Raw genomic sequence first — 16,127 nt, forward strand, 5'->3', positions numbered from 1 at the left:
GCGCAAGGTGCTGGGAGCCGGGGCGCAAGGTGCTGGGAGCCGGGGCGCAAGGTGCTGGGAGCCGGGCGCAAGGTGCTGGGAGCCAGGACGCAAGGTGCTGGGAGCCGGGCGCAAGGTGCTGGGAGCCGGGGCGCCTCCTGGTTCTCTGTCTTTCCTGTTCTTGACGCAGTGAAGGCTAAAGTTCAGTAAGAGGGTAGATTGAAGATGTTCAGGCCAGTAGTGCTTCCTGCGCACTCCATTATTAGTTCTGCCCAGTTTTTGTTGTCATTGGTGGTGGTGGTAGTTGTTGGGTTGTTGGTTCTATTTTGTCAGTTGTGGGACTTGAACTCTGAGCCTGGGCGCTGTCCCTCAGCTCTTCAGCTCAAGCTGAAGAGCATTCTACCACTTGAGCCAAGGCGCCACTTCCAGTTTTCTGGTGATTAATTGAAAATGAGTCTCATAGACTTTCCTGCCCGGGCTGGCTTTGAACCATGATCCTCAGATCTCAGCCTCTTGAGTAGCTGGGATTACAGGCATAAGCCACTGGTGCCCGGCTATGGTTCTGCCCCTTCCACACAAGTACGCTAGACTCAAACCCAGCACCCAGGATCCATATCACCACCTACCAAGTCCCCCACCCCCACCCCCCGCCTCCAAGTGGACCTCCAAGGAGAGGTGTGCCGTTCACCTGTCCATCCTCGCCCCAGCCCACACGCTTCAGCCCTGGGCGGGCGCAGAGAGACCCCTCCTCCAGTGCACGCACCCTGGCGTGTGCCCGAGACCACTCCCATTGCAGCGGGGCCTCCAAACAGCCGCTGTGGTTTCTGGGGCTGCACAGAGTCCCCAGAAGAATGGAACTGGTGTTTGAACAGCTTCGAAATAGCTTTGGACAGTGATAGAAGGTCTCAACCAGAGTCATCTTAAGTTTACGCAGGATTCAAAGGGGATGAGGTGAAGCAGAACCCAGAGGCTGGTGAGGCCAAGGAGCAGTCCTCTTCCTCACCGCTCCTGGCACACGCACGTGTGCACACGCACACACACACACACATACACACACACGCCTCTGCACACACCAAAAATACAGCCCAGATGCTTCACCCACAAAGCACAGCGCCCCCTGGGGACCGACGGCGAGAGGCATGGTTTTTTGCTGGTTTGACTCTTTTTTATGGAATCACTAGCGTTTCTAAACTGAACTGTATGAGGGTTGAATGCTTTACAGCAGAGTGGCAGTCATGAACCCCTTGTCTCTGCAGACCATGTTCACAGCTGGGGCATGGCTTGCGGGGGCTGGGTAGCAAGAGACAGGACAGCCAGCGCCAGGGAAGAGAGCCATCCTTGGCCACACATGGCCAGGGTTCCTGCGGCTCACCCCTCCCCTCCCCAGCTGCCCACAGAAGGCATCGTGCGGTCCCTGGCACTTCTCAGGGAGCCCACCAGCCTCCAGCCACCGTCTGAGATGATGGGACACTGACTTCCGGGCCTCCTCCAGGATCCGTGATTGCACGCATGGCATCACAACCGGAGCTCACACAGCACGCACATCCGCTCACGGGTGATCTCGCTGCACAGAGATCCTCGGAGGGTCTCCAAGGCCAGAGAAGAGCTGGGGTGGGGTTGGGGCAGTGGACGAGCCACTCAGAGCCCAAACGAGTATCTGTGCTGTCCAGGAAAAGGGAAAGGACTGTGGAAATGTCCACAGCAACAGGAGGTGAAGCTGGGGGGGCTTGGGAGACCGCGTGGGAGACATGCTGGAGATGAATGCCAGGCGCCTGGGTAGAGGAAAGCTGAGGAGACCGAGAGAAGACCCAGAGGCCCCAGGACAGATCAACGTGAAGCTTCCATATTGGCGGAAGGAAAAGCAGGAGCGCTGGGAAGCCAGTGCCTTAGCCCATCGCCCGCCGGCCCTCTCTAGCAGCTGCTCCTCCTGCTCTAGCTGGAAAGCGCTGGCTCCTTACTTCATGCCATGCATGAACTGGAAACCCGGAGCAAGCATGCCTCCCAACTCCATTGTCTCTGTCTGCGTTCTTGCTCTCAACCATTTACTTTACAGTTGCCTTGAACCCGTTCCAGGAAGGCCCAGAAGGAAAGACAGAAAGAAACCGCAGAACTACTCTCAGGACAGACCACCCAACCATGAACAAATACCTTGTTTATTCTGACTCAGCTTGTTGGCCTCACTGATGACCGCGTGAGCAGTTGCTCCAAAACCCTTCCACAATGGCAGGCCATCCCCAGCTCTCTATTTAACCTAAAGCTCCTGTCCGTACCACACCTGAAGTGCTTTCTTCCTGTGGCTGCTGTTGCCGATGACCTTCCTCATCTCTTAGCCTATGGGTCAAGCGCTACCTGTCAGGGATCTCCTGGAAGTTAGGTCTGGGGCCTAAAACTCTGGTTTCCCCGCTCACTGGCTCTGAAGTTCATCTACGTGCATAACTCTCACATCGGAACAACCGAGGGAGTCGTGCCTCAGAGAAAAGGGGGACACGTGGCCGCTTCCTGCCTCTCTCGGCCTTGTAAGGAAAGGAGAAAGCCGTCCCCTTTCGAGAAGACAAGGAGTATGGCCGATGAGGAACAAACAGCCAACTCAGCAGCTCATGGCTCCAGGCTCACGCCCTTGCGCATGACTCAGGAAAACCCCGGCCTGACTCCCTCCTGAGCCAACTTGAATGCAGCAGAAAACAAATGATACACAAGGCGCGGAGCCAGGAGCTGTGGGGAGGGGCAGCCCACGGCGGCTAGTGCAGGGCCGAGAAGATCGGAGGATTGTGTCGCCTTGCTTCTTCTCTTTGTTCCTCTCTTCTGCCTCCGCTTAGACTTAGGCTTGGTTTTCTGCTTTGTTTCTAAGACTTTGGCTGCCAAGCATCCTTGGAATTTCGGTGTCTGGCCGTCCCCAGCCTAACCCATCTAGGGAGGAATTCCAAACAAACAGCTTCATCTGCCTTCCACAGCCTCTGCCTCCACCGGCTCATCTCTCATTCTCTAAGAGCTCCTGCTTGCTGGAGTCTTAATTTTTTTCCCCCTAATTCGCAGAAGGAGGATTCTGGGTAGGCAGCCGAAAACTCAGAGGTGGGGCTGGGCCTTCCACTCCCGTCCTTTTTGTCAAGATGACTTGTATTTGGTCAGACCACTAGGGGGCACCAACCCCAGGACTGCTGGCTCCAGGGATTCAGCGCTAAGCAGACAACTGCCTTGGTAGTTTCAAGGCCATGTACTGCCTGGGCAGCTGCCATCTTCCCACCCACCCACCCCCCTTCCCACAGGCCCCTGAAGATGTGGGACAGAGAAGCCAGAATGAGCCAGTCAGCAAAACCTGCTGCCAAAATAATTTCTAAAGGATGTCTGATAAAAATCAGTTCTTCAGAAAGTATCATATTGAGTGTTTCCAGCAAGAGGTAAATACAATTCCTCAGAGACCACACATGCCAAAGCACAAGGGTAGGGGGCTGGGGGGATGTAGCTCAACAGGAAACAGCTGGCTTTGTATGCACAAGGCTCTGGGTTTCATTCCCAGAGCATGAGTGTGCGCACGCGCGCACACATACACATACATACACACACAAACACACACACACACACACACACACACACACACTCCTCAGGATTTAACCCTTAGTCCTGATCCACTCTGAAACAGACACAAATCCCTACCCATCTAGATTCACCTTCCCTGGAGAAGGACATCGCCAGTAAAAGCCTTTGGCCAGCGGCCTCCTGGAAAGAGTGAAAGACAAAACCATACCAGCAGTCTACGGGCGGATGGCAGGAGATAGCCATCCTTCCTCCCTTCCTCCTTCTCTCTAGCCCTCTTTCCCTTCCTTCCTTCCTCCCTTCTTCCTTTACGTCCTTCTCTACTGTCTTTCTTTTTTTATTTCCTTTTTCTTCTCTTTTTCTCTCTTTTGCTCTTGTTTAAGCCATGGTTTCACTATGTAGCTGGGCTGGTCTTGAACTAAGGATCTTTCTGTCTCAGCCTCCCAAGTGCTGAGATTACAGGCACACACAACCACCTCAGGCACAGGAATATCCTATCTCTTGAAAACTATTTTGAGCAATCAGATATCTCACCTTGGATTTTGATCTGATCACCAGATACAACTTTGGCTTCTAAAGTAGCTTGGGTTATTTTTTTTTAAGTATTCTACACAGGACTGGCAAGGAGCAAGCCAGAGAGCCGGGCGGAGTCTGGAGAGCTTCTCAGGAGCGGATGGTGCAGTTGGTAAAACTGGGTTTCCACTCACGCTGCTTTGAGGACCCTGCTTTGCAGTGCTGAGAAAATCTAAAGCAAGGAAAAGAAAGAACCAACATGCCCCCGAAAGTACGTGTGCAGGGCATTTGCCCACTCATTCATTCATCCCGTGCTTTGAGTACCTGCCACGTGGCAAACTCTGTGCTACATGCTGGAAATGTGGGATGAGCAAGAGAGCCTGCCGTCAGGGAAAGTGAGGAGCGTAGCAAACTGGAGGTTCTATTGCAAGAGAGAAGTCCTGGGGTCCCCAGAGGCCTGTCGGGGGCCCAACCTACTCAGAGCCTTGAGCCTAGGCACTTTAGCCCAGGAGTAGTAGAAAACAGTGCCAGCCAAGGGAATGCCCCACAGATGCGTGCGCCGGAGGGAGGGAGAGCAGGAGGAAGAGAAAGCTGCTGGGCAGAGGAACAGTTCTCCAAATGCGGGCAGAGAGGAAGGAGAGGGCATGGCCAGGCCATCCAAAGGAAGCTCCCAGAGGTCTGCGGGACCAGGGAGGCCCACCAACACCAAGCTAAGCATGCGCATTTCATACCAGAGATGCTCAGCCTCGCTTCCTCCTCCCCAAGGGGGACACAGGCAATGCGAGGGACATTTTTCGCTTGTCACACAGGCCTCATCTGGTGGGTAGGGACCAGGGAAGCTGGCCAGTGCCCTACTTTGCACGTGATGGCCATGACGAAGGACAAGCTGGTCCATTGAAGTCATCACATAATAAGGACGTGGAAGCCATCGGAGTCCATGGGAAGAGACCTGTCTGTGGTCTAGGCAAGAGGAGCTGGCACACCACCACAAGGCCATCAGCGTGGCAGGAAGGGAATGGATGAGGAAGAGCAGGAAGAGCTGATCCGTCACACTGAGGACGTGGATCAGGGAGGGCCTCTCAGCTTGAGCTTCCTGAAGCAATGAAGGCCAGGCTTCACGCTGAGGCTGAGTTTGGATAGTGTGGTACCAGAGTGGCAGGAGGGCGGTGTGAAGAGTATTATTTACCACTGGATCATGAACTTCAAGGGCAGTGTGACAAGACAGACTCAGCGTCTAGGCCCCGCCTGGCTTCTACAAGGCTGTCATATATAACACAATGCTGCAGAAGCGATGCATCGTTGTCACTTTAAATAGTTTAGTTATGTCTTGTTACCTGACTTATAAAACTGTAACCCCTCTGTACACCAACTTCATAATAACAAGAAAAGTGTTTTAATTTTTTAGCTCTTTTCCAGTCTGTTGGAATCCCTTCTCAATATGTAACGCTCCTCTTTTCTACCCCTCCCTCTTACCTTTAACCGGAAAAAGTAAAATCTACATGCAAGGTGCAAATTTCCTTCCCATTATGTGATCATTGGTGTCTCTGGGGCTCATGTTCTTTTAATGATGCCTGTAAGGTCCATTCCTGGATGGCGAGCAGACCCGGCCCAGTACCTGTGTTACCTAGGCAACTGGGACACCTGGAAGAGGTCACATCCGCATCCGCTGAAGTCACATCTGGATCTGATGTGGCCACTCCTTTCTCCCACCTGGTCCCACCTCCCTTTACCTGGACACACCTTTCCCCACCCCTACCCTAGATAAGGCCTAGCCCGGGGCCAGACACCCTCTTTCCCAGCCGCATGGAGTGCCAACCTGGCCTGGTCCCAGCAGGACTACTGAATAAACCTACCCCTTACCTGAATACCACATGTGTGGTGCTGTTCTTACTCGGCCACCTCTTTTTAAAAACCTAACAATGCCTTAGTTCATAGACTCACGACATCCCTAGACTTAGAGAAAGCTGTTGCTACAGCTCAGGGCAGAGGGCTTGCCCGCACACATGAGGCTCTGAGCTCCAGCCCCACACAAAGTAATAACAATCATAACACAAGCTCCTCATCTATGCCTCACACACACAGGCCAGACCTAAACAAGAACCCCAGGGCAGGCCCCAGACACGGGGCATGGCCAACTATCAGGCAGGCCTGGGCAGGCCCGGACCATGGCAAGGACTGGCACCCAGCCCCTGCCCTGCAAAGGGCAGCTACAGATTCGTGGGAGGGGAACAAAGCCCTGAGTGGAGCAGGGAGGGGTCTCTGGTGTACAGGCCCAGCACGCCCCACGTTCTCCATGGGCTCTAAGTGCTTTTACCTGAGAGCATCCCCCCACAGCACCACCCCCTGGCCCCGTATCTTCCCACAAGAAGAAACAGAGGTGCTAGCTTCCCCCACAACACGCAGCTACCCAGACCCCACCCCACCCCACGCCTGCTTGTGGCAGGTTCCAGCCTCTTTGCCCCTGTGACTCCACCCCACCCACTGGGGAGGAGGCGGGGTGAGCGCCAGAGCCCTGCACCTCTCCCTGATCACCACGAGATGGCGCAGCGAGAGGCCAAAATGCTGCTCCCCTGGGGCCAGGCTGGAGCTAGAGACAGCTGGGGGGGCTGGGGGGGAGGGGACAGCTGGTGATCAGGGGGCATGGGACAGCTAGGGGATAGAGGGTGTGGGGACAGGGCCATGGGACAGCTATGGGGCACAGGGGTGTGGTGTGGGGACAACTGGGGGGACAGGGGGCATGGGACAGCTGGGGGGAGGGGGTATGGGACACCTGGGGGACAGGGGCTGTGGGGACAGCTATGGGGCACGAGGGTGTGGTGTGGGGACAGCTGAGGGGTACAGAGGAGCACGGGGTCAGGGGAGCACGGGGAGGCTGCAGGGAGAATGTCACTGAGCTCTATTTAGGAACATGGTGCCTTCCTCCAGCCTTCTCCCACCAGGATTCTGGGTTGGCTCTCAGCAGGCTAAAATGAATCTGCGTCTTCCTTCCTTCCGCGTCCTATGCTAACCCACATCTCTGGTTCTGTTTTCTCTGCAGCCCTGACACAGGACACTGGCCCCACACATGCCCCAGAAGAGTGTGTCCTGAAGAGAGGGGACAGTGGGGAAGAGGGTAGCAGGGAGGGAGAGGGGGAAGGGAAGCTTGGGAAGCTCTGTTTGGGAGAATCACAGCTGGAGGTCAGCCCAGGCATACACGCAAGACCCCCCTCTGGCAAATAGCTGGACCTTGTGCACACACTTGTATACCAGCATTATGGGAGGCTGAGGTGAGGACTGCAGTTCTAGGATAGCCCAGGAAGAAAAGTCCAAAGACTATCTCAGAGGAAGGAGCTGGGCGTGGGGTACACACCTGCCAGGTGGAGAAAAACAGGAAGAGCAGATCCAGTGGACACGGGGCACTCTGCCAGCCATGGATGTGTTGGATGTTTCCGAGAAATGGATGCGGGGCCAGCCTGGACTGCAGTCTATGCTCCCCACATTACCTAGGGGAGAGGCAAACACTGCTGAGCCAGGCCCGTGGCTGAAATGAGTCTCTTATTTTACAAACGTTTGTTTTGTCCAGACTGGCCTCAACCTGTGGTTCCTTATCTCTGCCTCCCAAGTAGCTAGGACTACAGACTTGAACTGCCACATCTGCCTTAGAAGACATCTTTATTGAGTGTAGAGCGCTGTCCAGAGAACTAGCCGCACAAGACAGAACAAGACAAGGAGCCTGTGTGATCTCCAGGTCAGAGGAACCTGCGCAAAGTGTTTCAGGAGCATTCCACACGGATGCTGAGAGAAAGCAGCGAGGAGCAGCCGCATAAAGGTGTCGCAAACAAAGGTGATACTGAGTCACAAGCTTCCCACCATTATCTTCCTTCCTGGTGCTCTCAAAGATTCACTGTGTTTGTACACTTCCCAACTGAGCTACTTAAAAGTGTGGCATCCAGAGTCATGGATTTGCATCTTCTGATGCACGTGAAGATCAGAAGAAGCTTGAGAATCTGAGAGCCTCGCAAGTTCTCTCTGTGACCCATAAGAGGCCAAGGATTACGGAAATCCCGCCAGAGAATAGAACCTGGCAGCTTCTGGCTACCAGGAGTCTCTTTGCAAGCATGGAAGGAGCTAGGGTGGACCTTTCCACAGCTCTCACCAATTCTCTCCTCTCCTTTCCTTTGGAGCCCTTGGGGGAGAGCTGCATTCATTACTTAACAACTGGGCAGCTCAAAGGCTTCTTTGCAGCTCAGTGGGGGCAGGTCCCTGCTGCAGAGGGGGAGGGGCAGCTGCACAGAGAAGGCCTGTTCAGACCAGGCCCTTCTACAGCCTGATCTGCAATGCAAATGCTTGCAAGAACCTCCCCTTCCCTCCCTGGAAGAGACAGCATGAAGACACCTTGAAGGGACTGCAGCTTGGTATGCTTACAGCTTTTGAAATATTTACAGCTTTATCTTCGTATGGCTAAAACCAATTTTCCAGATGGTCTTTTCCTTGCTTGCCGTGTTCAGGGTTCATAGATAAGGAAGGTGATTTTATTTTACAAGTGACCTGTGAATGTTGTTCAGCTCTTGCTTTGTGTTCATTTAATGCTGCATCATTAAATAGGTCTCTTAAAGCTACACGCCTAGAGAATGGTATTTGTATTGCACAACCTCAGGGCTCTGTGGACCTCCGTCAGTCACTGAAGGATCCTGTTTTCAGGAAGTCGACTGGCCGGAGCAGCTCTGTGCCTGCCAAACCCATAGAAAACACTCACTAAATGATGTTCTTACTGCGGAGGAAGCTCTGTGTAAGGTGACAAGTGGATAAATACCAAGGTCCAGCCGGAATGAGGAGGCAGTCAAGACCAGGGGATGGGCCAGACCCAACACAGATATGAAAACCAAGGGCTTAGGCCGCTCCCATTTCCCAGGTGACATTTAAACCAAAGGACAGCCAGTCAGTAGCTGTCACAAAGCAGGGGATAGCTAACCAAAAGTAACCTAACAAAGGCATATCCTCACCCCTGATCTGTGTGCTACTGTGTCATTCAGACTGGCTAACCACCTGCCAGCTACTCCTCGGGCATCCGAACACATCTTTGTTCCTCCTATTCTCCTGTCTTGATGGGTTCTTTCACCAGCCTTTGACCTTAATTGCTGTTTCACTCGAGTCCTTGTCTCAGTGGAGTTCACCTAAGCTCTAGTCCTTGTAAGCCTCCGCAAGGCCAGTGTGTCTGAGTATCTGCCCAGTGTAGTCTTGTTCTGACACCTACTTCCTCTACCTCTTTGCAGTGGTGACCAGAACACCTCAGCATGCCAGGCTAGCTGGGAAACTCCATCCCCGAACTCCAGTAGCTCCACATATCAGACCCACCTCTGCACAACCAAGAAAGAGACATGTGAAGGCTAGAGAAGGATTCAGGCCATGACACCGGCATACCACAGGAAGATAGCACTTCAACCCGTCTCCAGCCTCCTCAGGGTACAAACACAAACTTTAGTTTTTTTTATAGATGAAGAACTAGGTGTGCGAAGTAACTGAACAGTCCTGGTCAAAGTATGACTGAGCAGATGGTACTTCAGTCCTGGCTTTGGGAGGGAATGGGGAGACCATGTTGTTCTCATCACTGTTGCCAGGTGAGAACTGTCTGTCATTCCTCAGTGATGGTTTCATCCCTTATACCATAATCATGTCACACGCTGGTCCTTCCCCAAACCCAAGTTGATTATAAAATGAGAAAATGGCTGAGAGCCGAGACACACACAAAACAGAGCAGGGACGCTCCACTCTTCTGTTTTTGGTTCACCTGCGGGCCCGCAGAGCCGCTTTTGAGCACTGCTTAGTGAGGCAGTGACTTGAGGCAGGCCTGGAGAATCCTTTCCCAGCAAGTTTCCAGAAGACACATGCCTGATCCAGAAGCCACGCCTTGAAAAACACTTCGGCCCACGTGGTCCATCTCTGCACCGCCTTGCCTTGTCCCTCCCAGATCTCAGTCCATGGAGACCCGAGTCCCCCGTAGCTGGCCATCCCCACAGTGAGGACACACTCCAAGCACGGCCCACTCCCTCTCCCCCACGTGATACTCGCTCCTCCTTCTCTGGCACTTTCCTCCCTTTCTTTCCTTTCTCCTTCTATCTCCAGGTCACAGCAATCCTCTTTCCACCAGTCACCCCTACAACAAAAACAAACAAAGCAAAAGCAAAAAGGCCTGTTATTCCTTAAGACAGGACTTGTTTTGGTGTGGTGGTGTTGTTGTTGTTTTAATATTCCCCGCCTCCTGGCACTCAGCCTCCCTGAGGATGGGGGATGGGGCTTTCCTCGGCCTCTTTGGTTACCTAGCAACACCTCCTTGTCTCCTCTCAGACAAGTCATCACCCCTGCCACGACGCCAGCGAGACACACACAGCCCCACTAGAGCTCCCTGCTCAGAAGGCCTGCAGCTCATTAGCACTGTGAGGAGTGGCGTGCAAGGGGCAGGTTCCCCCCAACCCTTGCCCTGATTAAGCCTGGGGCGTTTCTCTCTGGGCTGGGTGAAAAATGACACCCGTATTCTGCATGAACTTTCCATTTTAACACTCCATTCTCTCCTGGAGGCTTTACAATGAGGGTGTTTTCTATTCTCATGTAAAATCCTTCCATGAAAGAAGGTATTTGCTTTACACCTTCAGGCCTCCCACCAACCACCTTTGTTCCTTCTCTAAATGTTCTTGGATTACATGCTCTGAGCCTACACTTGGTAAACGACTTTATCACAGAAAATAAAGGTGCCTCCAGTCAGTCAGACATAGGGGAGGACATGGGTGGAATTCTGGATGAACTGAGGAAGTCTCACTCTGTTACCCTGAAAGAAACCCTAGAATTGGAGAAGAGGTAGAGAAAAAAACAGACTTGACAATGGTAAGTTATCAGGATGTCCAAGAGAAAGCATAATGCTACAGCAGAAAATCGTTAGCTCCAGCTTATAAATGGCAGGCCACCACGTAAGGGACCATACTGACAGCGTAAGTTTTCAACCCCAGGACTGCAAACCCCAGGAGTTTTACATCGCAGGCCCATCCATGCACTCATATGCCAACCCAAGAGACATGGCGAAGGGCAGAGAAAGGAGACCAATAGCATGGCACACATGCCACAGGAAGACAGCACTCAGCCTTCCGGCCATCTTCAGGAAGCACGCATGAGCTATGGATTTTAAGTAGACAGAGGACAGGGGACAGGGAAAGAGAGGTATGCCTTATGTAATTACGAATGAGTCTTGGTGATAGCCTGGTTACCTCCTCTCAGTCCTTGTTTGGAGAAGGGTCACTTCAGAAAGGTGGTGAATGCTTCCTCACCTGAGGCAGCTGTGGGTGGCCGGGTCACGGGTGTGCTCTGGTGGCCAGCAGGTGGTGTGGCAGCTCACAGTGTCAGGATTGGTTAATGGTTATCTCAATCCTTGTTCTGCAAGTGGGTGTTTTTGGATAAAGCAACTGGTTCCCGTGAGATGATGACTCCTGCTCCAAGGTGCCGGAGATTGCTGCGGCTCCGTGATTGTCGGTGGTCTATCGCAAAAGGCCCCTGCTGCTCCGGGTAGTGTCAGTCTTCAAGGGTGGCAGCCTTTAGATCCATCCTCCTTGGAGCTCAAGGTGACAGCAAGGTGACTGCAGAGAATGACTGAGACACATACAAAACGGAGGCTGGGATGCCAAACTTCTCTCCTGGTTTTAGTTCATGTATGGGCCCAAGTAAGGAGTTGGTGCTTTTTTAGCAAACACAGCTCAAGTACCTGTCTGGTTCTGTTTTGTTGTAGGAGGCAGCACCCACTTCAGAGGTGATGGGACCGTTGCAACAACTCAGCCTGGGCCGAGCGAGAAGGGGGACCCCTTCCTTCCCGCACCAGTGACTGCCCACGGCAGTAACGTGGTTCTCAGGAGCCGACAAAGGCCCTACCATTCATGGTCCTAGGAGGAAGAGGACAGCCATATGCTGTGAGTCTGTTGCATATCTTCTTCTCGTTATCTGTGTGTTTGATTTTTGTTGTCAGAACTCTTTCCTTGAAGATTGTTGACCACAGACTTCAGGAGGGAAGAGGAGGCAGTGTGCAGGGCAAAGCACTGTTGCTGCTGGAGGGGGAGGGAGCAACAGGGGTGTGGAGGCTGGGGATACTCAGAGCGATGAACCAAACTCGTCTCCCTTGCCAGCCTTGGCCTGAGGACTCAGGGTGCCAGGAGAGTCTCTGCACAGCTCTCAGAAGCCGCTGCGGAGAGACGGAAATGTAGAAGCTCAGCACATTCTTCGCTGCAGAACTCGGGTCTGAGAGCGCAGCAGTCTTAGTATTCCAGCCCAGCCCTGCCGGTGTGGCCTGAGGCCACTCTCCTCACCATGGCACAATGCCCCCAGATTGTTCCAGAAACTTGACATCACTTCTTTCCAACAGAAAATAAAAAGCATGGTATAAAAAAAAAATCCTCCTTTAGCTGGGCACCGGTGGCTCACACCTGTAATCCTAGCTACAGGACGCTGAGATCTGAGGATTGCGATCTCTTGCCAGCCTGGGCAAGAAAGTCCATCAGACTCTTCTCCCCAATGAACTACCAGAAAACCAGAAGTGGTACTGTGGCTCAAAGTGGTACAGCACAAGCCTTGAACTGAAGAGCTCAGGGACGGAAGAGCCCAGGCCCAGAGTTCAAACCCCACAACTGACCCCAAAAATATCTTCCTTTGTGTGTGTATGTGCATGCAAATGTGTGCATGCACACACTGGACCTGGGGCTTGAACTCAGAGCCAAGTGCTATCCTTGAGCTTTATTGTTAAAGACTAATGCTCTACCACTTGAGCCACAGATTCTACAATGGCTTTTTGGTGGTTAATTGGAGATAAGAGACTCAGGGACTCTCCTTCCTGTGCTGGCTTCAAACCACAATCCTCAGTAGCTACCCAATCCTGGGTAGCTAGGATTACAGGCAGAGCCACCAGCACCTGGCTAATACACCTCTTTTTAAAAAAGAAAGAAGAAAGGAAGGAAGGAAGGAATCAGCCGGGAAAAAGAAAATCAGGTTGGAGGACAGACTTGGCTACATAATAAGATCCTGTCTCCACAAACAAAAACCTTCCAAGTTCAAATCTTTGAAAATGTACTTTTTGGGAATAGGGACCTGGGCTTGTAACTCCAGCTGATAGAGAGATAGATCCAGATTCAAAGCCAGTCTAGGCAAAGACAGGAGACCAGATGCAAGTGCTTGCCTACCAAAGCCTTGAGTTCAATCCACACTACCATCAAAGTCAAAATGAAACATCATTTGTAATTGTTTCTCTTTGTACAGCACTTTAAACACACCACACACACACACACCGAGAAACAAAGAAAGTAGTAAGATATGCAATTGTGATTCAAAGCCAGCCAGGACAGCAAAGTCCAGGACATTCTTATCTCCATTTACCAAAAAAGCCAGAAGTAGCGGCTCAAGTGAAAGACTACTAGCCTTGAGCACAAAAGCTCAGGAACAGTGCTCAGACCTTGAGTTCAAGCCCCAAGACATGGGGAGTGGGGGGGGAGGGGAGAAAGAGAGAGAGAGAGAGAGAGAGAGAGAGAGAGCTCTATGCAAAGCATTGTGCAGTAATCACAGAGAAACATTATGCATCCTTGGAGACAGGATTTTATGGAACTCCCAGATTTTTCTCTCAGGTTGTTGGAGTCTTCACTGATTTTCAGTTAAGGAATGGGGTCATGTCTGTTAAACCAATTGTAACTGTTTGCTCCGCGATGCGATTTTACAACATTTCAGCTTCGAACAGAATGTCTTCAATAAACATAAAGCAGACTGACACATCCCAGATTTCTACAGTTTATTTTACACCAAAAAATTACACTTAAGAGATTTCCAGACACACAAGCTATAAATGAAAATTCAACAGGAAGTTTCTTTCACTTCCTCTCGGTCTGACCTATATTCTAAAACTATGCAAGTGGGCCATGCCCAGGAACTTCTCCTCTTGCTGTCATTATTCACGCTACGATTGCTAAAGATGTGCTTTTGCTCCTTTGTGACTCTGAAGACATTGGGCAGACTTCATATAGCCTTAGGTGAAAGGCCAGCATCTGTTAGACGCGGGCCCTGTGCCTGGGAATCATGGGACTGGTATTTGACCTGGGACAGATACTCCATGTTTATCCATAAATGCAGTAAGCTTTGAGTTTCAGAGAGGCTTCAGTAGTTTTCCATGACAGGAGGCTTTCCTTAACTCCGTACAATTGGAAGCTTACATGTCAAATTTCTTGGATGCGTCTCCCCAGGACCCATTACACACATATACCATGTCTACTGGAATTTTTTCTTCTGTACCATTTTTTTAAATCTAGCCACAGATTATTAAATTGATTTCTGCAATTTAGAAGTCACTACAAAAGGACTTTTCTTAGACTGTATGGGTGTAGGGTCAAACATGAACACAATTGATACCCAGGATTTAAAATGAGGACTATTGCTTGTTTTTTACCTCCAAAAGACAGGCATTCACATCCTTACAAAATAGCGAATCAGAGTCGTTCTCTGAGTACCCACCCTCCCTCACCGCTGACATCTTCAGAAAACAGTCAGCATGCAGTCAGCACCAGGCTCCACGTTCCATGCCTGCCTGGCTGTGCTCGGGCCAACGCCGCTGACAGCCGGCAAGCAGCGGGATGAGGAGAAGGCGCTTTCCTTTCCTAGTCTACTCTTTCTTCTTTTCTTCCTCTCTTTTTATCTTTTTCCTTATTGTATTTTTCTTCTTATCTTGCCCTCCTTTTTTCTCTTTCCTCATTCTTTAATTCAGTGAACGAGTTTTGGCTAAGCCCGACGCACACGCTGCCTAGAGAGTTTAGAATCCTAGGGAAGGAGGCGCACACTGGGCGCGCACACGAGGCGTCAGTCACTCCTCTCCACAGCAACCAACATGGCAAAATCCACACGCATGTGATGCGGAGACACCAAGTGAAAACAAATACAATTTCTCGTGTACATTTACACCATTTTGCCAGAAGATTTCTTTTTCATAATGACAAAATGAGAAAATACATGTCTGAGGCTGGAGGTGTGGCTCAAGCGGTAGAGGCCCTGAATTCAATCCCAGTACTCGCCCTCCCCCCAAAAAAATGTCTTTGGTTTTATTTTTCAGTAGTTTCCAATGCTCCAGGTCTCTCTCTCACACACACACACACACACACACACACAGGGGTGGGAGGACTCTGCTTTCACCAAATGTCCACATAACTGTGGCCAGGCTATATACTGCTAGTTACACTTTCTAGTAACTTGGACATCTAAGTTTAGGCCCTGTGTGTGGTAAAACCTCCCAGGAGCCCCCAGATGGCCTTGTAAGGACAAGGCTGCCTCGGTGGCGAGTGGCAGCCATTACACTACTGCGAATCTCACAAAGGCATGTTTGCGAGAGCAGCAAAAGGGAGACTGGAGACTGGTGCAACGCGTTCCTCCCTTCCATCTCTGCTCACCCCCACCCCGCCCCGCATGCAGACGTGCCGGGCCCCACTCCACCGCCCAAGGTCCCCAACCCCGCTTCCTTCTCACTCCAACCATGCTTTATGATCGACTTATTCAGTATACTTGTGTTAAATACATCGATAGGTTTAATATTGTGGTAGCTGGTTGTTGCATTGACCTCACACACCTCCACACACTGAAAGGAAACCCCAATCAAACAGGAAGTTTATCTATTTGCTATAAACAAACATATACTGATAGATGGGTTAATTAGCTGTCCCGGGTCTGTTTTATGCAGCTTAGATGATTTATTTTTATTTTTTGCCAGTCCTGGGGCTTGAACTCAGGGCCTGGCCACTGACCTTGAGCTTCTTTTGCTCAAGGCTAGCGTGCTACCTCTTAAGCCACAGCACCACTTCCGGCTTTTTCTGTGTATGTGGTACTGAGAAATCAAACCCAGGGCTTCATACATGCTAGGCAAGCACTCTACCACTGAGCCACATTCCCAGCCCAGACTAGACAATGTCTAAGAACCACACTTACTAAGTTTAGGAGCCTGTGAAGTATGAAGCCAAGGGGGCTGCAGCTGCCAAGGGCCCACTTACCCATGTCACCCCATGGCTGATGGCAGACGGGGGAGAGAGGGGGAGAGAGAGGGGAGGAGGAGGAGGAGGGGGAGGAGGAGG

Source organism: Dipodomys ordii, unplaced genomic scaffold, assembly GCF_000151885.1.
Source record: "Dipodomys ordii isolate 6190 unplaced genomic scaffold, Dord_2.0 Scaffold119, whole genome shotgun sequence".
Lineage (NCBI taxonomy): Eukaryota > Metazoa > Chordata > Mammalia > Rodentia > Heteromyidae > Dipodomys > Dipodomys ordii.